This window comes from Salmo salar, chromosome 02, assembly GCF_965601325.2.
Source record: "Salmo salar chromosome 02, fSalSal1, whole genome shotgun sequence".
NCBI classification, from domain to species: Eukaryota; Metazoa; Chordata; class Actinopteri; order Salmoniformes; family Salmonidae; genus Salmo; species Salmo salar.
In genome coordinates, this window is record NC_138292.1 from 35,427,290 (window position 1) to 35,452,710 (window position 25,421).

General features: G+C 40.5%; 1 long non-coding RNA gene across 1 annotated transcript; it reads right to left on the reverse strand.

Moving 5' to 3' along the window:
* Positions 1–1,324: 1,324 nt before the first annotated feature.
* On the reverse strand, positions 1,325–8,802 carry LOC123729126 (uncharacterized). Its single transcript, XR_006760856.2, has 2 exons — positions 8,576–8,802; positions 1,325–4,790 (listed from the first exon to the last, which is right to left on the reverse strand). It is a non-coding gene; the product is annotated as an uncharacterized LOC123729126 (long non-coding RNA).
* Positions 8,803–25,421: the final 16,619 nt, after the last annotated feature.

Here is a 25,421-nt window from a genome sequence, read left to right on the forward strand (position 1 = left end):
AGGAACATTTGAGGTGCAGGTACTAAGCTCCAGTGAGATCCTACCCAAGTTAAGCACTACTTGTTAAACAAAATCTTTTCTCTGAGCAATTGTACTAGTATACAATAATATCCTTCCCCCCAAAAATGTAGCATACAAAATAACTATAACTATTTGAATGATTTATTTTATACATACATTTTTGCTAATCTTTATCAAGTGTGCAAGTGTAACCGATGTGAAATGGCTAGTTAGCGGTGGTGCGCGCGTTTCAATCGGGTGATGTCACTCGCTCTGAGACCTGAAGTAGTTGTTCCCCTTGCTCTGCAAGGGCCGTTGCTTTTGTGGCGCGATGGGTAACGATGCTTCGTGGGTGTCAGTTGTTGACGTGTGCAGAGGGTCCCTGGTTCGAGCCCAGGTTGGGGCGAGGAGAGGGACGGAAGCTAAACTGTTACATCAATAATGTCAGACCCCACTGTATATAAAACACAGGAAAGTCAAGTTTTTGACTGCACTGTGCCTTTAAAATACTCATGTAATTAATGGGTGCATTTCCTTTACAAGAGTCATTATCAGTTATTGATAATTGATAGTTATTGATCTCCACAGGTTTATGTCCTTACCATGAGCAGAGAACTCAAAATTACTGTAGTAGAGTGTGTGGATATGGGAATGGAATGCCTGCTTCTAGCAGGAAGACACACAAAGGCTTTGTATTCCATGTTCCAATGTTAGTGTATGGGTATCTTTAAAAAACAGACAAAGAGAAGTGTTGAAAATATCAAAAATATATTTGGAAAACATTTAAGGTAGATAATATGAATTACTGAAGACCTCTACAGCTTTTTTGAAAGATATGTAACAGCATTGTACTAAATGGCATAATAACAATTGCTTATTGCTTTACACAAGCGTTTTAATATTTCACAAAATGATTGTACATGAATGTTTTTAGATGTAATATTAAATAGGTTCCCCTCCCTGTCTGTCTATGCAATAATTATATATATATCAAGGCACACCATTTGTGTGTCACAGTGAATTGTTATTCTGCATGGTATTGGATCCGTCTCGCTCGAAAGAGCAGCCATTGCCTGCGGCTGGAGCAATAGCAGGTGTGTCTATTGGCCTGATGAGAGCCAGACAAAGTGCCTGGGTTCACACAAATGATACAGACGGCTGCGAGCCACCACTGCCACAAGCTGAAAATATGTTAAAGAGAAAGTGTTAATGTTTTTACCCATATCATGAGCTTGGAAAGGGCATAATTAAAAATAATAATTATGTTTTTTTCCCTTAACTTTTTGTCTGATGATTGACATATTAAAACAAAAAACGAAAAAGGTAATGCATCGTAATTACTTTTATTATGAAAGGAAAGAGGCTCAAGGCAAGCGTAATACACATTCAAAAGAAGGCGCAAACGTTGACAGTGAATACTGTACTGTACCAACTAAATAACAGCAGCATCAACATGTGTAAAGCACTCAACATGCTTGGAGGGGAAATTTTGCAAAAACATGCAGACACTTGTGCACAGAAAGGTACCACTAAACTGATACATTGTGATAGGAAAAGACCACAGTATATCACAAGAACATCACATGTCAAAGTGTGAAAGCACACTCATTTGGTAGGTGTATGACATCTGCTTGAAGTGCATAACATATTTTTCTGTCAGCTATTGACTATCTGTAAACATGCTACTCTATAAGGCGTACAGTTAAGGAGTTGCCCAAATTAAGAGACACAGACATTGTCCATAAAGGGATAGTCCAAGGTGTGATAATCTGTTCAGATGTAGCACACTGCTAACATGCCATCTGTGGGCAGTGATATGCTTATTTTATTTCAGATATGAAAATGATATTACATAGAACTATAGCAAGATGCTATCTACAACAGAACTACTGGTATGAATCTTTTCGACTCATTTCCCTAAAATGCTCATCTAGATGTTCATAATTAGGCACAAGTTACGGCACAGTAAACATTTCAATAAACCTCATTTGGTCATTCAGATTTATGACTCTGGATCCTTTCCATAAAAAGTGACAAAGTTGTCTATTTGTCATTTTTTTGATTGCAGACATTGAATAGTTAACACTTATCCCATTGCTGACATCAAACATCTAAGGCCCACTGAAGCCACCCAAAAAACAATGAAGTCTCTTTAAAGGATACTTTGAAACATTGTCTACCTCTCTTTCCGTGATGGCAAGAAAACAAATAACTTGGGTGACAAAGATATGGATCTGAATATCAATGGTATGTTATAGGCTGGCTGATGTTAAAGGAAATATCTGTCTTCCAATTTCAAAAAGTATTAACCAGCTCAATGAGGGTGAGGGTCTTTGTGAGTGCACAAGGCGCTGGTTGGCATAAATGTAACCACATTTGTCTTTTCTGTGTAAGTGTATTTTTTTTGGAGCAATGCTTGATTGATTGTTTGTGCATTTTGTACCTTAGCCAAAGTGGACAATTGAAGTAAAAAAAATCCACTGTATACACTGAGGAACTTGCAGCAAACAAGCAACTTTATAGCTTCAAACGGCATTCAAATGTTTTTCTTGTTCTTACATGGAGTTTTATTCCTTTACTACTACAAGTACACAATTGAAATGTAGGCCTATTTGCAGGAGGAATTGTTGCATAGAGCACCTGTAGCCCTTTCCAGCAGTCAAATGACCAAAAGTGGTCTCATGGGTGGAATGTTATTCATATTTCTCATAATTAATAAACATCCAGTGTTGCTATGTCAAACGGTTGTGTTATATTTCAGTACTCTGTGATGTCTATAAAATGTAATATTGAGATGCAAACTCAAAATTGAATATATTTCAACTCTATATCTGACATGGTAAAGGTGTCTTATTTTTTTAAACCCATAACCATGTGTGTGAGGTGTTCACTTCTTTTTCTAACTAGGTTTGTTTAAGACTACCAAGGAAGGTTAAGGGGACGGGGTAGTGATATGATGCAATAGTAGTGGCAACAAGGTTGCCTGGAGAGTGTCTTCAGGAGATAGATTTGATAGGTGTTACAGCAGGTACCTTAGGTGATGCCTATAGTGTTAGACTACTTGGTAGAAGATGTTCCTTATAAGTGATTCCATACGAAACCAGAACAAACAAAATATGATGATTTGGGGATTTTTGCAACATTTAATCCATAGAATGGTCCTTTGGAGGAAGGATTGTTGACATATATTTGACAGTTGTATCTAAAAGCATAATTGAGAAATACTGAATCAAAGTTGCCATATTATGGCATTTTTGCCATACCCAGGCCTCCTTTAAGACTCCATAATGTTTCATCTGTAGATGCTAAAAAGCAAAAATTGGTGTCATATGAAACTTTAATGCTTGCTCTGTAATATGAGTAGTATTAACATTTCAATAACATTTTTGTACATTCATTTATGAATATTGAAAAATATAAACATGAATATTGAAAATATAAAACATGAATATAGAAAAAAATATGTATTTGGCAAATGTTTCAATATATTGTTGAACATAATATACTCTAGGGGCATATCAAAGTTCCAGAGTGAGATCTCTGCTAGTTTTCATTTTATAGCCCATTTTATATAGAGAAATTGGCACAGCAGGCAATGTAACCAATCACAGCCCTCCTTTTACTTGCATCATTGCACATCATGCAAATCACCAGCAGAGGTCGACCATTTTGATTCCATTTTGGTAATGTTAATAAACTGGATCATAACTATAAAAGTAGCATAGATCCCACTCTGGAACTTTGATATGCCCGTAGAGCAGGGGTGTCAAACTCATTCCACGGAGGGCCGAGTGTCTGCAGGTTTTTGGTTTTTCCTTTCAATTAAGGGAGTTCCTTATGTGGGAGGGCCGTAGAGTATTATGTTCAACAATATCAAAACAAATGTGCCAAATCAAAAATGTTGTTCTTTCAACATTCATAAAACATTTTTAAATATAAATGCTACTCATATTACAGAGCAAGCGGTTACACCAATTATTACCCCAATATTACACAAATTTTCATCTTTGCAGCCCATACAGATTAAACATGATGGCGTATTTAAGGAGGCCTGAGTATGGCCAAAATGTCATAAATATGACAACTTTGATCAATTATTTTTCAATTATGCTTTTAGATACAAATGTCAAATATATGTCAACAATCATTCTTTCAAAGGACCATTCTATGGATGAAATCTTTTCTTTTTTTTAATCAGCAAAATGATGGCCTTTTTCCCCCCTGGTTTCGTATGGAATCACTCGTATGTGTTGTCATTAGGGTGATAAGGGCTGGCTATTACTGCTCATGACTGCAGTAATTGGTGAAGGAATTGATATAACATGTTACAATAGAGCAGACAAAGGCCTTAGGTGATGCATGCTCGAAGGCTGCATCTAATACAAAGGGGTCCCTGGTGGTTTGGCACCGGCAGTCATATAGCATGTGGTCCTTGGGCAAAATGGATAAACAAAGTTGCTCCTCGAGCATTGCAATAGTTGTCAGTGCTTCAACTGCAATACAGTGTCGAGGGAGCTGCTTAGGTCCTCCTTAGACAATGCGGTAGTCAAACGTGTCCTTCTCTGTGTGGTCTGTCCAGTTGGAGGAGGGCATGCTGCGGTATGGGTCCAGCAGGATGCGGAAGCAGCGCACGATGAGCAAGGCCAGGGCGATGAAGAGGAGGAGGACAAAGACAAAGGCAGCCTTCCCCTCAGCCATCCTGGACCCCTCATCCATCTCGTCACTGCTCCTCCTGCCTTCCTCAGACAATCACTTACAGATGTGGGAAGATACTGGAGCACTGGTGGCTCCTGTAGGGAAAACCAAACCAATCAAATATGAGTAAATGCATTGTATATAATCAGTGGCGAGCCGCCATTCAGGGCAGGTGGGGTTTTCCTGTTTTGCATGTCACATATCAGTTTGCAAACAATGTAAAATATATATATTTGATTTAATAAAGCTGCATACAAACATGGTCTCTTTTTTGTTTTCTTGAGTAAGGCAGCTCCAAAATGCAGGTGTTTCAGCCTAGCTTAGTGCTTTCTGTGGTGGTGGGGCAAGCCAGCAGAAAATACGGAGTGTTGCGCCATGACTGGCTCAGTGTTCTGTCACTCATGAGGACACTACGTCACCGCCAAGTCTAAGGGTAGACATCGGAAATTCTAGCCCCTTGGGTGCTGCCATAGAGTTGAAGTGCCCATCCAAGAAGGCTCAAGGTCATTGGCCACAGATAAAATGATGTCAAATCATGTTATACAGTAGCTTTGATTGGACTGATCATGTCAACATCATACTATAAAAATCTTTGCTACCAGTCATCATCACGAATGGGCCAGCAGGTAGCCTAGTGGTTAGAACGTTGAACTAGTAACCGAAAGGATGCAAGATCGAATCCCCGAGCTGACAAGGTAAAAATCTGTTCTGCCCCTGAACAAGGCAGTTAACCCACTGTTCCTAGGCCGTCACTGAAAATAAGAATTTGTTCATAACTGACTTGCCTAGTTAAATAAATAAATGAATCAAGTTGACTGGCTAATCCTTGTCATATGAAGAGAAATAATGAAGATAAAGTATAGATAAAACTCATAAAACTCATAAACATTACACAACAAGTTGGAAATTGCAAATTCAACAATGAGTGGTTTGGAAGGAATCAGTAGCTAACTGCAAGCATTGCAAAGCAATCATTAGCCTGCTATTCAGTAGAGTGGCTGTGTGGTTCCAAGTCTAAGATTAAGGGTCTCTTTTCCTAGTTTAAAATTATAAACATTCAACATTGGCCGTGCTGTAAATGAAGCAAGATTTGTGCCGCGCTCAAAACAACTGTTAACTCGGAACTGCAAAATCTGACTTTAGTGAGTTCAAGACAACTGGGAACTCGGGAAAAATGAATTACGACTGGGAAAATCCGTTTGGAACTTTCACCCAACTCGGAATTGTAAATCCGGAACTCTTTTTAGAGCTACGACCTGAAGATCACTGACGTCATCATGATTCAACCTTTTTTTTCCCAGTTTCCAGTTGTCTTGAAAGCATCCTAAATCCAGAGAATGACAGACTTTTATGACAAAGTTTGATGACAAAATTTGCCCACGAAGGACCGCCATGTTCCTGTTCAAGTGAGCACAGCACAACAAGGTGAGTCCAAAAATGTCTTATATACTGCTGCATAAATGATTTAATATGCCATAAAGATATTTTTACTGTAGCTAAGAAAGTAATAAAGTAATAAACTAAATGTATGTTGTGTAGTAATCTGTTAGTAGCCCATGTGCCTCACCCTAATAATTTGGTCTATTTTCACCTCTTAATTTTGCCTACTGTTCTGACTTGGTGGTAGCCTATAACTTGTTTTTGAGAAATGTAATCATTGAATATTGTAAGACCTTTCATTGTCTGCTCATATGCCCCCTTCATTTATCCTATGGTTCTGACTTGGTGTACAGGGAGAACACTGTAAGAACGGCCCATGTTCTGAATTCGGTCTCTGTACATTTCAAAGGTGCTGAACAAATAGTTATATCGACTACGTCCGTCCTAGCTCGCTCATTAATGTCTTAATCGAAATTACGGATTGCCTCTGATCCGCTTGTCAACCCCCTTATGCCATAGATTGTACATCTCAATTGTCAGTAGAAACCACATTTGTTTAAGCAAATCAGCCATATCAGCTATGTTTTTTTAAAAGGCAGCAAATGAGGCTGAATGAACTGTTTCGCTGCCAGACAAGCCTTCGCTGATAGCCAGGTGTAGCAGTGGTAGAGTGCAATTAATGTATATTTTTGTGTTGTGTAGTGGCTTTGTTGGCATCTATCCCACTTTTTTTTTTGCCCCACCAAGATTTACATGCTAAAATCGCCACAATGCTTTACAGTGGAAATAAAAATGTATTTTAGATTCTTTCTTGGTCTACTAATCTAGAGGCTAGGCAAGAATAGTAAATACTTGCAAGGGTAAAAAGTATTCTAACTACTGGCTTGTCTACATCAGAACACTGCAACATGGCCATGTAAAAGGACAAGCCAAGCGGGGGCAGCAAACACAATGCCAGCAGAGTGTGTGGTAACACTCTTAAACTGGAGCAGGGTGGCTCCCTGTTGCTTTGAATGGTTCAGGCCCCAAGCAGCAGCATTGTGTAAGAGTGTTTTGCTCTCTCGACTGTGAGCTTTAAGAGGCTCTTTTGGGCTGGATTTAGGCCTCATGGTTCTGTAAGCGTTAAGCGTTGTCACAGAGATTGAGAACGTCACCTGGGAGGGGATGACAGGCAAAGCCGGTGGTGTTATGTGATGGCTTATGGTGAGGAGGAAGACGAAAGAGCCCTTTGTTCTAGACATATCTCTGCCAGTGACTCTCAGGAGAGAAGCCTTCAACCCTGCTTCTCTGTGATGGGCAGAGGATGAACATCCTGTAATCCATCACACTTAGGGCTCAAGAATGATATTTCACCCTGCTGATTTATAGTGTTGCCAGAGGAAAGTGACAGGTGATGTAGCAGTAAGCACAGATGAAGGAAAAGGAACCAAAATAATGTTTTGTCTGGTTTACTAAAAAAAAAAAAAAATCTGTCTGATGTAAATCAATATTAGTTAATACAATATACTTGTTGATGAATGTAAGCTAATATCCATTTCTTACCATGATGAAATTAATAATTTAGACTACAAAAAAAAAGAACATGTTTAAGCAGTGCTTTTGATATAAGCTACCTCCTCCGGTTCTTTAATTCTGTCCCTTCAAGGTACTTTCATTGAGCAATTAAGTCTAGCAACCGCATTTTACTCTGCTGATTGTTGTTAAGCAATATAAAATCAAGTCTCCTCACATTTACTTGACCTTTTTGCATTGTCATTGCATTATGGAAGCCTCAGTTACACAAAGAATCAAGGAGGCAGTTGACACATTAATGAATATGATTGTTCATGCCTGTGTAGACATGGACAGAGTTGACTATGGAAGTGGCAAGAGAATGAGTTTTGTTTTGATTTATGATTTTATTCTACAGCTGACTTCTAGTGTCATTTTGTAGGGAGGGCTGTGAACAGCATTAATTAAATATGTTTTTATTAGTCAAACTGGAGAATCATACTTTTATAAGAGGGGTTCCATACGTTTTGTTACTGATTCTACAGTGTCGAGAAAGCATAATGTAGGCTATATCTCATAACAAACACATACTTGCCTGGGATCTACTGACTTCTGATATAATGTAACAGAATGGCACGTGTTGCGCATTGACAAGCCACACCATTTTGATAATAGAAACAGCTATTTTTAGAAAACAGGACACACCCTTAAATACATGTTTATTTTCAGATGTTTTGTAAGAGTTTATAGACTATTACAATAGCAATCGATATCAGAAAATATTCTATCAGTGCGACATTGGGAAATTAAAAGGAAAATTCAAGGCATTCTCTCGCCTGTGCGCAGGTGCCAAAATGACAATACACAAAAATAGGCAAGTTTGTCTCTTTAATGTCACTCAATGAGCAGCATGGCATTTAAATGCTAAAATAAATTACCAAAACATTATTCAAAATAATTTATGTATTAGGCCTACTTTAGACTAGTGAGAAGATGGCGTGACGCTTACCTGTTGTATCAGAAGAGCGCGGGAAATTCCGTCAGCGCGCGCACCAAAGGCAATACATTTATGAATAGCGTAATATTTTTCAGTATTTTGCGAGAAAAACAATAACAAGCATTTTATCTAAACATACCCATTTTCATTCTCTTTCTTTCAAGCTGTTAATATTTCTGCCTGCTCATCCACCCAGAGCTTTTGTCGTCCCCCTCACTCACTCCCACCAAAGAGATGTAGTAGGCTATCTCGTCGCCAGTGGCAACCTGTTGCCATAGTAATCCATCCGTACAGGTGTAAGTGCACGAGAGAAAGCAAGGTGTGGTTCTGTCTGTGTGTTTCATGACATAGCAAATTGATAAGCTTCTATTTGAGACATATACGAATAACTGGTTCTTCCAAAACATCATTGTTAGATAATTCTTGCAAAATGTTCAGAATATCTCAATAAATAGAGATAACACATCGAAAAGACTAAATTCTGGCCTTTGATATAAAACATTTTTTTTACTTCGCTGGAAGAAACATGTAGAGAAACCTTGCACAGACTAGCATCTTGGTTTTGACTCATATCCCATTCCCTGAGTCCCACCATAGTCCAGGCTACCAAACTATAACTTAATATCCAAATTATTTTTCATTCAAAAAACAATGATGACCATGCAAGTCAGTTGCTTAATGGTCTGTGAGTAATAGGCTACAATAGACATACCTCAGTGGTAAGATGTGACTGAATTACTTGATTCATAATATAAGCAGACCAATACTGTTTTGGGTCACAGAGAGTGGGTTATTTGACCTCAGTGTTCGATGAACATGATTTTCTCTGAGCCAGACATCAAGCAGTTCGTCTTCCACATTTAAGAATGATGGGTCAGACTGCTTGCAAAAACCAAATCCCCATTGTTGTTCACTAATCTAAAACTCACTGATGGGCCTGGCATACAAAGCCCCACAGAGCTCTCTGGTGGTTCTTTTATGCATTGTAGTTCAAAGCACACAATGGCGATGTACTCAAATGAACAAAACAGGAACCTTTGCTCTTTACATGACATATACTGACCAGGTGAAAGCTATGATCCCTATTGATGTCAACTATTAAATCCACTTCAATCAGTGTAAAGGAAGGGAAGGAGACAGGTCAAAGAAGGATTTTTAAGCCTTGAGACAGTTGAGACATGGATTGTGTATGTGTGCAATTCAGAGGGTGAATGGGCAAGACAAAAGATTTAAGTGCCTTTGAACTGTAACGGCTGTCTTCGTGAAGAGAGGACCAAGGCGCAGCGGGTTGCGTGCTCAACATGATAATTTATTAAATGTGAACACCAAAAAAACAATAAACAAAGAAACGACAACAGGAAACAGTTTTGCATGCTACACCAACGCAATGCAAAAACAACTACCCACAATTAACAAACAAAACACATCCCTATATATAGGACTCTCAATCAAAGGCAACTACAAACACCTGCCTTCAATTGAGAGTCCAACACCCAATTACCTAACATAGAAAATACTAAACTAGAAAGAACATAGAATTACAAAAACATAGAACATAACCCAAAACCCGGAAATAATAAATCAAACACCCTTCTAAACAAACCACCACCCCGAACCACATAAAACAAATACCCTCTGCCATGTCCTGACCAAACTACAATCACAAATAACCCCTATACTGGTCAGGACGTGACATGAACGGGGTATGGTAGTAGGTGCCAGGCGCACCGGTTTGAGTGTGTCAAGAACTGCAACGCTGCAACAGTTTCCCTTGTGTATCAAGAATGGTCCACCACCCAAAGGACATCCAGCCAACTTGACACAACTGTGGGAAACAGCCTCAATTCATGCCCCGATGAATTGAGGCTGTTCTGACTGCAAAAGGGGGTGCAACTCAATATTAGGAAGGTGTTCTTCATGTTTTGTACACTCAGTGTATAAGAATATACTGTATAACCTGGTATTGAGACTCAGGCGTTTAGTTACCGGACAGCTATGGGCCTATACCAGTGCTGTCATTGACTCAAAGGGAAGCTGAATCTAAATAAATCTACACCCTCACTGCATGCAGGCTATTATTATGCAAAAACAATACACGTATAGGCAAACAATAGTTTTTTATGTTTAACCTGTTATGGCTAGGGGGCAGTATTTTCACGGCCGGATAAAAAACGTACCCAATTTAATCTGATTATTACTCCTGCCCAGAAACTAGAATATCCATATAATTATTAGCTTTGGATAGAAAACACTCCAAAGTTTCTAAAACTGTTTGAATGGTGTCTGTGAGTATAACAGAACTCATTTGGCAGGCCAAAACCTGAGAAGATTCTGTACAGGAAGGACCCTGTCTGACCATTTCTTGGCCTTCTTGATTATCTCTATCCAATACAGGGGATCTCTGCTGTTACATGACACTTCCTACGGCTCCCATGGGCTCTCAGAAGGCGGCAAAAAGCTGAACGATATCGAGGCAGCCCCTGGTTGAAAAACATTAGTGCGTTTGGATAGTGGCCAGTCACAGTACTATGAGACTCAGGCTTGTGCACGAGGGGATCCCATGCTTTTGTTTTCTCTCTCTTTTGTACGTAAACACGCTTTCCCGGTCGGAATATTATCGCTTTTTTACGAGAAAAATTGCATAAAAATTGATTTTAAACAGCGGTTGACATGCTTCGAAGTACGGTAATGGAATATTTAGAATTTTTTTGTCACGAAATGCGTTGTGCTCGTGACCCTTATTTACACTTCGGATAGTGTCTTGAACGCACGAACAAAACGCCGCTATTTGGATATAACAATGGATTATTTTGAACCAAACCAACATTTGTTATTGAAGTAGCAGTCCTGGGAGTGCATTCTGACGAAGAACACCAAAGGTAATCAAACTTTTTAATAGTAAATCGGAGTTTGGTCAGGGCTAAACTTGGTGGGTGTCTAAATAGCTAGCCGTGATGGCTGGGCTATCTACTCAGAATATTGCAAAATGTGCTTTCACCGAAAAGCTATTTTAAAATCGGACACCTCGATTGCACAAAGGAGTTCTGTATCTATAATTCTTAAAATAATTGTTATGTTTTTGTGAACGTTTATCGTGAGTAATTTAGTAAATTCACCGGAGGTTTGCGGGGGGTATGCTAGTTCTGAACGTCACATGCTAATGTAAAAAGCTGCTTTTTGATATAAATATGAACTTGATTGAACAAAACATGCATGTATTGTATAACATAATGTCCTAGGTGTGTCATCTGATGAAGATCATCAAAGGTTAGGGCTGCATTTAGCAGTGTTTTTGTTTTTAATGACATTATATGCTAGCTTGAAAAATGGGTGTCTGATTATTTCTGACATAATCTAATGTTTTGCTTTCACTGTAAAGCCTTTTTGAAATCGGACAGTGTGGTTAGATAAAGGAGAGTCTTGTCTTTAAAATGCTGTAAAATAGTCATATGTTTGAAAAATTGAAGTTTTTGTATTTTTGAGGAATTTGTAATTCGCGCCACGCCTATCATTGGATATTGGAGCAGGTGTTCCGCTAGCGAACGTCTAGATGTAAGAGGTTAAGTAAGAATCAAAGGTGTACTTATTTGTTGATCCCTATGGAAGTTCCACTGTTAACACTTTGGAGATTTGTAGCCGCTGAATGTTTCTTGCTTTCTTTCCAATAAAGAACTGAAAACACAGTCTTTGATTACGTACCCTCTAATTAGAAGACATTCTCACTTTATCTTCTTTTCTGGAAATGAATTGAACCATTTGCATAGTTCATTCAAGAAGCTATATACACAAGAAGCTGGGTACATTTGACCATAACACTTTAGTTCACACGCCAAAAACAAACCCATATGAATTTACATTTGAAAGAGGAGCATAAAAAATATATTTTACACAGGGGGAAGGTGGTTGCAGAACAGATGAAACAATTTTCAAACATGCACCCAGGCCATCCCTTGATAGATGCTTTTTATGTTGGCTACATAGCTTACAGAGCTTTAAGGTCAAATTTCTACTGAGAAATGAGTTTGCACATGTGCACACACACCCTCTCATGTGAAACACACCTTCACCCCACACACACACACACACACACACACACACACACACACACACACACACACACACACACACACACACACACACACACACACACACACACACGAGGCTGCTGAGGGGAGGACGGCTCATAATGGCTGGAATCGAGTGAATGGAATGGTATCATACACATGGAAACCATATTTTGATGAGTTCAATACCATTCCATTTATTCTATTCCAGCCGTTACTATGAGCCCATCCTCCCCAATTACAGATTTTTTAAAATCCCTTTGGTGCAATTTTCACAAGTACGTGGTACATTTTTACAACTCTTAGTACAAAACTCAAAACAGATCATCTACAGTGAGGGAAAAAAGTATTTGATCGCCTGCTAATTTTGTACGTTTGCCCACTGACAAAGAAATGATCAGTCTATAATTTTAATGGTAGGTTTCTTTGAACAGTGAGAGACAGAATAACAACAAAAAAATCCAGAAAAACGCATGTCAAAAATGTTATAAATTGATTTGCATTTTAATGAGGGAAATAAGTATTTGACCCCTTCTCTTTGGCATCAACTCAACTTGCCGTGTTTGGAGGAGGAGGAATGCTGCCTATGACCCCAACAACACCATCCCCACCGTCAAACATGGAGGTGGAAACATTATGCTTTGGGGGTGTTTTTCTGCTAAGGGGACAGGACAACTTCACCGCATCAAAGGGACGATGGACGGGGCCATGTACCGTCAAATCTTGGGTGAGAACCTCCTTCCCTCAGCCAGGGCATTGAAAATGGCTCGTGGATGGGTATTCCAGCATGACAATGACCCAAAACACACGGCCAAGGCAACAAAGGAGTGGCTCAAGAAGAAGCACATTAAGGTCCTGGAGTGGCCTAGCCAGTCTCCAGACCTTAATCCCATAGAAAATCTGTGGAGGGAGCTGAAGGTTTGAGTTGCCAAACGTCAGCCTCGAAACCTTAATGACTTGGAGAAGATCTGCAAAGAGGAGTGGGACAAAATCCCTCCTGAGATGTGTGCAAACCTGGTGGCCAACTACAAGAAACGTCTGACCTCTGTGATTGCCAACAAGGGTTTTGCCACCAAGTACAAAGTCATGTTTTGCAGAGGGGTCAAATACTTATTTCCCTCATTAAAATGCTAATCATTTTATAACATTTTTGACATGCGTTTTTCTGGATTTTTGTTGTTATTCTGTCTCTCACTGTTCAAATAAACCTACCATTAAAATTATAGACCGATCATTTCTTTGTCAGTAGGCAAACGTACAAAATCAGCAGGGGATCAAATACTTTTTTCCCTCACTGTACTGAGATCATGTGACAGATCATGTGACACTTAGATTGCACACGTGGACTTTATTTAACTAATTATGTGACTTCTGAAGGTAATTGGTTGCACCAGATCTTATTTAGGGTCTTCATAGCAAAGGGGGTGAATACATATGCACGCACCACTTTTCAGTTTTAAATTATATTTGAAACAAGTTATTTTTTTCATTTCACTTCACCAATTTGGACGATTTTGTGTATGTCCATTACATGAAATCCAAATAAAAATCTATTTAAATTACAGATTGTAATGCAACGAAATAGGAAAAACGCCAAGGGGGGGTGAATACTTTTGCAAGGCGCTGTACATGTGAAAATAGTACCAAAGCGCCAAAAGAAAGGTGCCACCAACCTCCTGTGAGACACACACACACAACTAACCTTGTGGGGACACACAATTCAGTCCCATTCTAAATCATATTTTCCCTAACCCCTAACCGTAACCCAAACTGTAACCTTAACCCAAAAACCTAACCTTAACCCTAGCTCCTAACCTTAACCCTAAACCCCCAGAGGTAACATCCATACATCCACACACACACACACACACACACACACACACACACACACACACACACACACACACACACACACACACACACACACACACACACACACACACACACACACACACACTCTTGTACAACTCATCTTATGGGGACGCACAATTCAGTCCCGATCAAAATCCTATTTTCCCTAACCCCAAACCTAACCCGTACCCTGACCTTAACTGTAACCTTAAGCCAAAAACCTAACCTTAACCCTAACCCTAAACCTAACCCTAGCTCCTAACCTTAACCCTAACACTAACCCTAGTTCCTAGCCCTAACCCTAATTCTAACCTTAACCCTAAACCGCCTAGAAGTAGCCTGTGACGTTGTGGGGACTAACAAAATGTCCCCCAGTTGGTCAAATTTTTATTTGTTTACTATTTTTGTATAGTTAAACACGTCCACACACACACATAAATGCCCACTCAACAAAAACACACATATCCTCTCATGTGAAATCCTGATTTTCCTAAACTATTCATCAGGCATAGCCTCAATAATATTTTTTAATGTTATTCAATTTTTTTTTTTTAAACTAGTGGGCTGAAATTAATTTCCTTTCATTATTTTTGTATGAATGTATGTATACTACCTGACCAAAAGTATATGGACACCTGCTCGTCGAACATCTCATTCCAAAATCATGGGCATTAATATGGAGTTGATCCCCTCTTTGCGGCTATAACAGTCTCCACTCTTCTGGGAAGGCTTGCCCACTAGATGTTGGAACATTGCTGCAGGGACTTGCTTCCATTCAGAAAGAGCATTAGTGAGGTCGGGCACTGATGTTGGGCAATTAGGCCTGGCTCGCAGTTGGCGTTCCAATTCATCCCAAAGTTGTTTGATGGGGTTGAGGTCACGGCTCTGTGCAGGCCAGTGAAGTTGTTCCACACCGATCTTGACAAACCATTTCTGTATGGGCCTCGCTTTGTGCACAGGGGCATTGTCATGCTGAAACAGCAAAGGGCCTTCTCCAAACTGTTGCCACAAAGTTAGAAGCACAGAATCATCTAGAATGTCATTGTATACTGTAGCGTTAAGATTTCCCTTCACTGGAACCATAAAAAACAGCCCAGACCACTATTCCTCCTCCACCAAACTTTACATTTGGCACTATGCATTCGGACGGGTAGCATTCTCCTTGCATCTGCCAAACCCAGATTCGTCTGTCAGACTGCCAGATGGTGAAGCTTGATTCATCACTCCAGAGAACGTGTTTCCACTGCTCCAGAGTCCAATGGCAGCGAGCTTTACACCACTCATGTCTTCGCTTGGCATTGAGCATGTGTTAAGCTTGTGTACGCTGCTCGGCCATGGAAACCCATTTCATGAAGCTCCCGATGAACATTTCAGTTCTTGTGCTGACGTCGCTTCCAGAGGCAGTTTGGAACTCGGTAGTGAGTGTTGCAACTGAGGACAGTCGATTTTAATGCTCTATGTGCTTCAATCGGCTGTGTGCTCGATTTTATACACCTGACATCAACGGGTGTTGCTGAAATTACCAAATACACTAATTTGAAGGGGTCCACATACTTTTGTATATATAGTGAATGTGTATGTATGCGTGCACATGCAGTATATTATTATTTTCTTTGCTACTGCAGATGCAGTGTTTTGTAAGCCCATGTGGGCTTGGCATCCTGAAGATGTGACACTATAGTAATGAAATCAATCAATCAAATCCCTGCTTTTCTTTAGGCATTTCCAGCTAGGACATACTTTGTCTGCCACCAATAGTTCCTCTCCTTTCCATGTAGACTCATCTGTGTGTTCTCCCCAGCTTCAATTAATTAATAGCTTTGTGCTCACTTCAACAAATCTATTCCCTGTATTTCTTAGACAGAAATCCCGGTGGGAATAACCTGAATAATCTAATTTGGAGAGGAGTGTAATAGTCAGAGTCTGCTCAGACATGATTAAGTATTAGTTTGACTTTGAACCAAGAATAATACCTACAATGCACGTGTCCCACTTAGCAACACTCGAGACATATTTTCAAGTGTGACAAGGAGAAATGTGTTGATGACATTTAAATGTGTTAATGAAAGGTCTATTTACTAGAATGACGTTTAGTGGCTTTGGGGCCTGAATGGACGAGGTGTGACGAACATATATTCTATTCGGAAACATACCTAACTCCACGTCTCAGTAGTCTGACTGATTTCATGTGTGTATTGTAGTAATATGCTATGTTGTTGGATGGTGTTGATCTGTCAGTAAACATGTGGTCTATTGAATGTGTAGTGAAAAAAAAATGTAAGTAAACCCTTGAATCTTGAACACGAATGTCAAAATAAAGAGAATTCATTATTGACAGTTCATGCAACAGTTAACATTACATTTGTCCATCAAAGAGCTAATTTCAGGGCACGGAAGGACATCACAAATGGATTAATGGTTGCTACGTTTCTATCCACAAGAGGGCAGTATAATATCATACATCTCATGTACATATCCAAAAAGGACCTTTAGTCAGACGCCATTCATGTATAAAGCAGTAAATGAACATCTCAAATGTTTATTGACCATTGCCTAGATCCTGTCGAACATGGATTTTGCTACTCTGTAAATTTGATTAACAACAGCAGCCCTGAAAGTGGCTTTTGTGCCTGGAAAATATCCTGCATGTACTGTACAGGAAGTTTGACAAGTGTTTAATTTCCTGAAGTGACTGTCTGGGAGAGTTGTGGCCTCTATGCTCTTGGCAGCTCTGCAGCAGAGCAGGCCCACTGTATACAACTGGAGAACAGACCACAAAAAATATCAGTCCCAATCGCTCGCACGCTCTCTCTCTAAGTTATTACAGCATGTTTGCTTCTCTTCCATAAAAAATCAATGTAGAAATCACTGTACTCTCATCTTTAGTGGTGATGTGGAGCTAGTAATGTCTGGATGCTTTTGACTTGATCCTGCTCTGTTTACAATGTAAATTAAGGGGATCACAAGCGCTTTTAAAACATACACTTTGCTGTTAATTACCATGAGTAATCGACCTTTTGATTGCCACAACAGGATTCTATGATGTATCACATCATTTGACTTAACGAGGCAGAGAGCAGATACATTTGGTGTGAAAACAGAAATGAAATACAACATGAACTATCTGCCTCTCAGACTGCAGAATCCCTATTGGCGAGTATTCTTCATCACACAAAGATTCCTCTGTTCTGTGGCCCATCTTTATTTTGTGTTCTTGTACTTTGGGGGCAATCTACTGTATGTAATATCCATTGGCAGATGAATGACCGATTTCTTTGTGAAAGTGAGAAATTAGTAATTACATGATACACACCTCTGTGTTATCAGCAGCCTCGCACTATGCACGATGGACAATATACATTCATTCTTCAGAAAAACAAGTTGAAAAATCAATGAGCTAAGGCTTCATGATCAATTCTTAGGCAGTGCTTCTGGTCTTCACGTTCCCCTCTCTCATTCTCTGGCTTTTTACCTGATGGAACTGTAGAGAATCCGGAAATAGCCCAACTCATTTAAAATGACCAAGACTAAAATGTTACCGCCTGAAAAGAAAATCAGCATTTCTCCAAACTGTCATCTCCTCAATCTCCCAAAGACAGTAATGATCCTTAGGCTGTGCAATTTAAGGAAAAAATTAGTTTGGGGAAAAAAACAAAGAAGGAATGATGTCTCGGGGAAGGATGGGAAGAGGTTCCGAATCATTAGCTCTGTGGAATTGCCGCTGTTACGGGACTAATTGAGTCTCCGGGTGAGCCATCGTTGGGTCGGCCTCAAAGCGCCGGCGTCAGCATAACCAGGTGGGCGGCTGTAAAGCTAGGAAAATGAAGCCCCACTTCCAGGCAGGAGTGCATTTTAATAGGGGCGACTGAGCCGATTCAACCGATGAGCGGTGGGCGGCATAAAAGGTCATGAAAGACAGAGCGAGGGAGTGTATGGCGTGTTAAGTGAGGTTAGGTACACGTACTGCTGAGTTAAGCAATTTAATTAGAATGTAAAAACACCTGAAGATGTGTAAGGAAGTGGAAAAATTGTCTATTGTCACAGTACACTCCCCGTTCTGTTTGATCTTGCTCATTTCAACAATGACTTTAAAATCCAGGTCACACCGCCTTTCTCAGACACTGGAACAAAGTGAACAGTGGTTGAATGCTTTAGCAGGATCTTATCTTTCTTCACTCCTTGCAGCCTAGAGTCTTGCAGAATCACCACACATGGGTGGAGCTTTCAGCTTTGTTAGTTGTAGATCTTAACTTTTAAGATAATAATGATATCATTCCATTGCTTCACATCCTGCAAGTCACTTAAGCCATTTATATGACTCAGTGAACATCACGTGAAGTTTATATACCCACTCTTTTTTTATGTCAAGAATTTAGAAATGGTGGTATTCCTCAAGAGCTATAACCACATAGCTGCTAGACGAGCTACCCACTGAGCTGGAAGTGGAAACCAATTTCATCATCCATTCCACTTCATCATCCACAACTGGGCAGGACGTATATCTCTGCATTCAGGATTTCAGTGCAGAGGGAGAGCCTGTTTTATTGCGCCTATCATTTTCAGAGCCAAGTTGAGAACGGCTTCTGTTTAACACTAGGATAACGGGACACGCTGTGACCACCACTAACGGCCCATGATGAGAACACTCAACCTGTCACTTCCTGTTTTCTCTGGCTCTGATCACCTCTCTGTTTATGCTCCCCGGCCGTTCCATCACAGAGGCTTTAATGGGGCAACACAGAACCAACCAAACAAACAATAATCACCCTGTCAGGTCTTAAAACCCGGAGGTGTTCACCACATCACAAGGCAAGACGCTCAACATACTTTCCCTGAAGACATCGATAGTTGATGTCGTGGTATTGGTGTCGGGATAATCGATTGTGGTCCGCTTTCGACTGCAACAGAAAGCCTTGGGTTTGTCTGAGGACACAGTCTAAATATAGGTGTAGCTTCCAGGGCAGCTGTGGTTGGGGTTAAGTGTTATGATAGATATCAGTGTGGACTGGACTGGCTGAAGGCTGTTTAGACTGGTTGTGCTGGGGGACTTCCAGTTGTCTGGCAGGTCTGAGGCCAGCAAGTGTTGTGTGTTGGGGGTTGTAACTGTGGCGGGATGTCCTGGTCTGGACAGGTGCAGGGTGAACATGGGAAGAAATGGGAGGGGGCACAAAGGGCGAGGAGTGGGTGGTGAAGGAGGGGAGGGGCAGAGGAGACTCGTCAGAAACAGACAAGCACAGGTGGCTTCTTGTCTCCGGGTGAAAGTGTCAGAAGTGCTGAGTCAAGACCTCTACTGTGCCGGAACGGGCCGGATTGAACCGGCACCCTTCCCCTCCGCCCTCTGCCAACTGGGGGTGTGCTACGGTCCACGGGTGCTGGACGTGCCAGGCATGCCAACCATACAGCATAGCTCTCTACTGACCTAAGCCCTTATTGTGGCTGAGCCCAGCGCGACAAGTCTCCTCACCCCACGGTGTAAAGGCCACGTAGCTGGAACAGAGAGTGTAACACTGTGGATATGGGCATATGTTTCACATTCCCCATTGAACAACATACACACAGTCTGTGGCTTTCTCAGTGGCTAGCTCACAAAGAATGAATGAATAAGCCAGTGAATTTAGTTAAACATAATAACCTTCCTGTAAGCTAATTTTATCCAAGCCCATTTTAAATGTACTGAATATACTGTGTGTTCTAGGTCCTGGAAATAGGATCTTGTTTTAGGAAATAGTTGAAAATTTTGAAATAACCCTTGAGGTCAGATTTGTGGGCAGAAAAAAAGGAAAGCAATTTAGAAAGCCCTGAAGAGAATTATCCAATCAATCACAAAACAAGCAGAAGAGAAACAGAAACTGTCTGGTAAACCAATACATTTCAGAGGGAGACTTGATGGTACGTGGTTGACTGCTTTGCAGTGGTAGGAGGCCAGAGGGTAAGAGAGGACAAGGTCAGTGTGATCGTGTTGGGCAAGCTACTGTAAGACCTGCATGGATCCAGAGTCAGATCAATGCTGAACAGGGGCCATAAGAGGCCACTATATGGTTAGTGTTAGTGTAAAAAGCCTCTCCTATAGCCTAGCTGATAGGATTTCACCCTTAATTCATAGTAGGTATGCCTGTCAATTACCCTCGCACGACACGTTTGTGTTGGTGATGATGAATTTTGAACAGAGAATGGATCCTATAGTATCTATGTGGTGTAGATGAAATACTATTACAGCAAATTCCCCCCACATTCATTTCAGCATGAAAGGGTCTTTCATGAGAAGGCAATAAAGGAAGAAGGAGAGCATGAAAGAGACATGTAATATTTTTCATACTGCAATTTTCAGGAAAATTAAATGGTTTTCACCCTAGTAGGAAGGAGACTAAAGGCTGCTTGTCTCTGCTGTTGAAGCCTTGTGTTTCTCCACCAGTGTTTATGGGCCATTTAAACGGCTCCAAATGTACTGTGGTTTGTGGCCTACTAGTCCTTCCCGACTCCTCGCTGGGAGCGAGGCCAAACTGGGCCTACTGTAAAAACAAATTCAGCAGAAATAGTGAGGAGTTTGAGTTATGGACATTAGTTTTGTGGATAGAGAGTTTTTGGCTTATATGTCTGTAAGCGCTTCCATCCTTCTGGCATCCATTTTTATTTCACTGAGTATAGCTTATACAGAGCTTTGCAATAATCTGGTCAATAAATGTTTTCATTTTTCAGAAGGAAACCATTCTGAGAGGATCTATTTCACATACTCAAGCACAAGACCAAAACAAGATATTTGAGGATGTGTCCCTCTTCTTCTCAAACAAATAATAAATACTATTCTTATCAAAGAAGAACATTATTAATTATGATTTTAAGCTATCTTGACTAAATGCACTAAGAGAGTCTGTAAGGAACGTTTTGCATCCAAGACCAATGTACAATAACAAGCATCATAGGGTACTGGACCAAATTAGTCATTTCAATAACCCCCCTATCTGATCAGATGTGTACTAATGCCCTTCAAAGCATACCAAAGTTAATTCAAAGCTGACTTGAAAAAAACCTAACCTTGGTTTCCTCATCCCCTTGTGATACATACTGACAGAAGATAGTATGCCACTGACTTTTAAGTGAAAACTTCTATACTGTCAACTTCAGCAAGATGTTTCTGTCGCCAAATGAGATGAAAGCCTTGGTGGTGGAGTATAAAACAAGCTCAAATTAATATCCAGTTTAATGAGGAGCTTCCTCAGATCGTTTCCATCGAGTCTTGGGGGCATTCATAAATGGAGTCCTTGTATTCTACTCTCTAGAAAAAGCACAGTGTGAATTTGCCCTCAGAAGGCTGGCGTCCCTACATCTCTTAGTTGAAGCACACATGCGCTGACTGTGAAAAGAAAATGAGGAACTTTGAGGTTAGAGATTTTACAGTATTTATCATTCACCAAATAATGTGCAATCAAATAAAGTGTGTTAATATTGTAAAGCCTGGATTCACATTAGTTGACAACTCAATCAAATGTTCTCAGTGGGAAAAGACTTCTTTATTCTGTGGTCATATTTGTTGTCTGGATTGTCAAACAGCAATGCTGTGGTCTGTATAGTGACAGCCAGGTGCGGTGAGGCCACCTTCTTTGTTTAAGGCCAGTGACAGTGATGAATGGGACTATATGAACGGGCCACAGAAAAACACAAGAAAGGTTGATGGAGGGAAAAGTATGAAAACAAGGAAGGGACAAGCAGCATTACACGTGTCCTGAAACCTGGATCAATGTTCTCAGCATCGTCTTTTTTTTGCAGGCAAAACCCTGTCAACTTTTCAGTGACAGTGATTATTTCACTGACAGGTCTCGCTGGTAAGAAATGGGGACTGCGTCTGCCCAGCCTTTCAGACGTTCCGTTGGGAGATATGTAATGAATTCTGATGCCAGCTGTCATTGTGCTGTCGCTAGGGTGGACACGTCGGGAATAGGAAGTAATTTTAAGGCGATTCCATGATTCCACTGGAGCTATATTTGTTAGGGGAGGGGTATGGGTTGGGTTGGGGGGAGTGGAATGGGTTGGGGGGTGCAGGTAGGTCACGATGGAATAGCTGACAGCATATAAACCTATGTAGAAGGAAAAAAATACATGGTTTGTGAAGTCAACAGTCATGCGGATTAAGGGAGGTGTGGGACCATGCAAGGTAATTGGAAAATGTATTTTTCTGTCAATCATACGTGGTGTTTTCTTACATCGGTATTCTATTAGTTTTTCTTCGATGTAGAAAGTTGAAGGACCAATCTAGTTCTGGAATTTGCCAGACAGTGACTTATTTCAGGGCGTTTGATTTTTCTCATCAGGAGAAAAAGTGTTGGTGGTGTTCTGATCGAATTTGTTTCACATGAACTTCCAGGGGTGAAATTCCTTTATTTGAGGCCAGAGGGCTTTCTCATACACCTCAATTCAAAGACGAGACACAGAAAAAAAACTGTCTTCCCATATGGATTCAAGTCACACAAGTGTAGGCTTGATTTGTGTCAGATAAACCAGCTTTCTGCGTAATAAACTGAATACAAGCAACTGAATATACTCTTTAGTTTCCCAAAGTAAAATATTTGCAGTTAAAAGCACCAAAATAAGGTTTATACATTTAAAAGGACGGCTCTTTCATTAAGGTGCAAAGTGGTTTAAGTGATATGTCTCTGATAAGCCATCATAGGTTATTTCAAGGGTCTTCTACTTATTTGACCACAGCAGTAGACTCCTATTAAATAAACGCCTCACCTCTGTGTGAGTGGGGCCTTTTGACTCTGTACTCTCTCCTCACTCCCACCACTACCCCCATGCTAATGCAGTCATGATTACCCAACAGGCACTGAGGATAATTGAGTACGCTAATCAATACAGGCCTGTCAGGTGGAGCCAAAGTCAAGCATTTTCAGCACAGCATTATTGTACCTCATCAACAACATGGAGAAGGTTTATCAACACATGTAAACAGTCCTCTTGACTAGGATTGAATATTTTCCCGGTATTTTACAAATGTTCTATCCCAAAAATAAATCACTTTTATCCTGGGTAACCCAGTGTTTTCCCGCCAAAACCGGAAGTGTCATTCTAAAGCATACAAATACTGTTTGGATTTGATTCGAGCTTTGATCGGCATGAAAATTCAAGCCGGATGCTGCCTGATGAGCCATAGACTAAGGACATTTTATGAGCTCTACAATAAATACATTTTATGAGCCCAAGACCAATGAAGCCCAAATGATTGTGCAGTCATCCAATACATAACCTATGGTGACTCCCTGCGTATATAAAGGTAAAATAAAATATATAGGTTACCTCACATTACGCACGACAGAAAACATAAAAGCCCATACATGTAGCTATTCTGTCTGAAACAAGCTCCAGTAGGCTACTTTTTTTGAGTGTGGATCAAGTCCATTCAGAGACTTTTCCAGAAGCCACTCCTGCGTTGTCTAGGCTGTGTGCTTAGGGTCATTGTCCTGTTGGAAGGTGAACCTTCGGCCTCAGTCTGAGGTTCAGAGCGCTCTGGAGCAGGTTTTCATCAAGGATCTCTCTGTACTTTGCTCTGTTCATCTTTGCCTCAATCTTGATAAGTCTCCCATTCCCTGCCGCTGAAAAACATGCCCACAGCATGATGCTGCCACCACCATGCTTCACCGTAGGGATGGTGCCAGGTTTCCTCCACGCTTGGCATTCAGGCCAAATAGTTCAATCTTGGTTCCATCAGACCAGAGAATCTTGTTTCTCATGGTCCGAGAGCCCTTTAGGTGGCTTTTGACAAACTCCAAATGGCCTGTCATGTGCCTTTTACTGAGGAACTGCTTCCGTCTGGTTACTCTACCATAAAGGCCTGATTGGAGGAGTGCTGCAGAGATGGTTGTCCTTCTGGAAGGTTCTCCCATCTCCACAGAGGAACTCTAGAGCTCTGTCTGAGTGACCATCGGGTTCTTGGTCAACTCCCTGACCAAGGCCCTTCTCCCCCGATTGCTCAGTTTTGTTGGTCAGCCAGCTCCAGGAAGAGTCTTGGTGGTTCCAAACTTCATCCATTTAAGAATGATGGAGGCCACTGTGTTTTTGGGGACCTTCAATGCTGCATAAATTCTTCGGCACCCTTCCCCAGATCTGTGCCTCAACACAATCCTCTCTCGGAGCTCTACGGACAATTCCTTCGACCTCATGGCTTGGTTTTTGCTCTGATATTAACAGGTGTTTGCCTTTCCAAATCATGTCCAATCAATTTAATTTACCACAGGTGAACTGCAATCAAGTTGTAGAAACATCTCAAGGATGATCAATGGAAACCGGATACACCTGAGCTCAATTTCAAGTCTCATAGCAAAGGGTCTGAATACTTATGTAAATAAGGTATTTCTGTTTTTTCTAAAGACCCGTTTTTGCTTTGTCATTATGGGGTATTGCGTGTAGATTGCTGAGGATTATTATTATTTTTAAATCCATTTTAAAATAAGGTTGTAATGTAACAAAATGTGGAAAAAGGGAAGGGGTCTGAATAATTTCTGAAGGCACTCTATATAATATACACTGAACAAAAATATAAATGCAACATGTAAAAAGTGTTGGTCTCATGTTTCATGAGCTGAAATGAAAGATCCCAGAAATGTTCTATAAACACAAAAAGCTTTTTTCTCTAAAATGTTATGCACAAATTTGTTTACATCCTTGTTAGTGAGCATTTCTTCTTTGCCAAGATAATCCATCCAATTGACAGGTATGGCATAACAAGAAGCTGATTAAACAACATGATCATTACACAGGCGCACCCTGTGATGGGGACAATAAAAGGCCACTCTAAAATGTTCAGTTTTGTCACACAACACAATGCCACAGACGCCTCAAGTTGAGGGAGCATGCAAATGGCATGCTGACTGGCAGGAATGTCCACCAGAGTGGTTTCCAGAGAATTGAATGTTAATTTCTTTACCATAAGCCACCTCCAACGTTGTTTT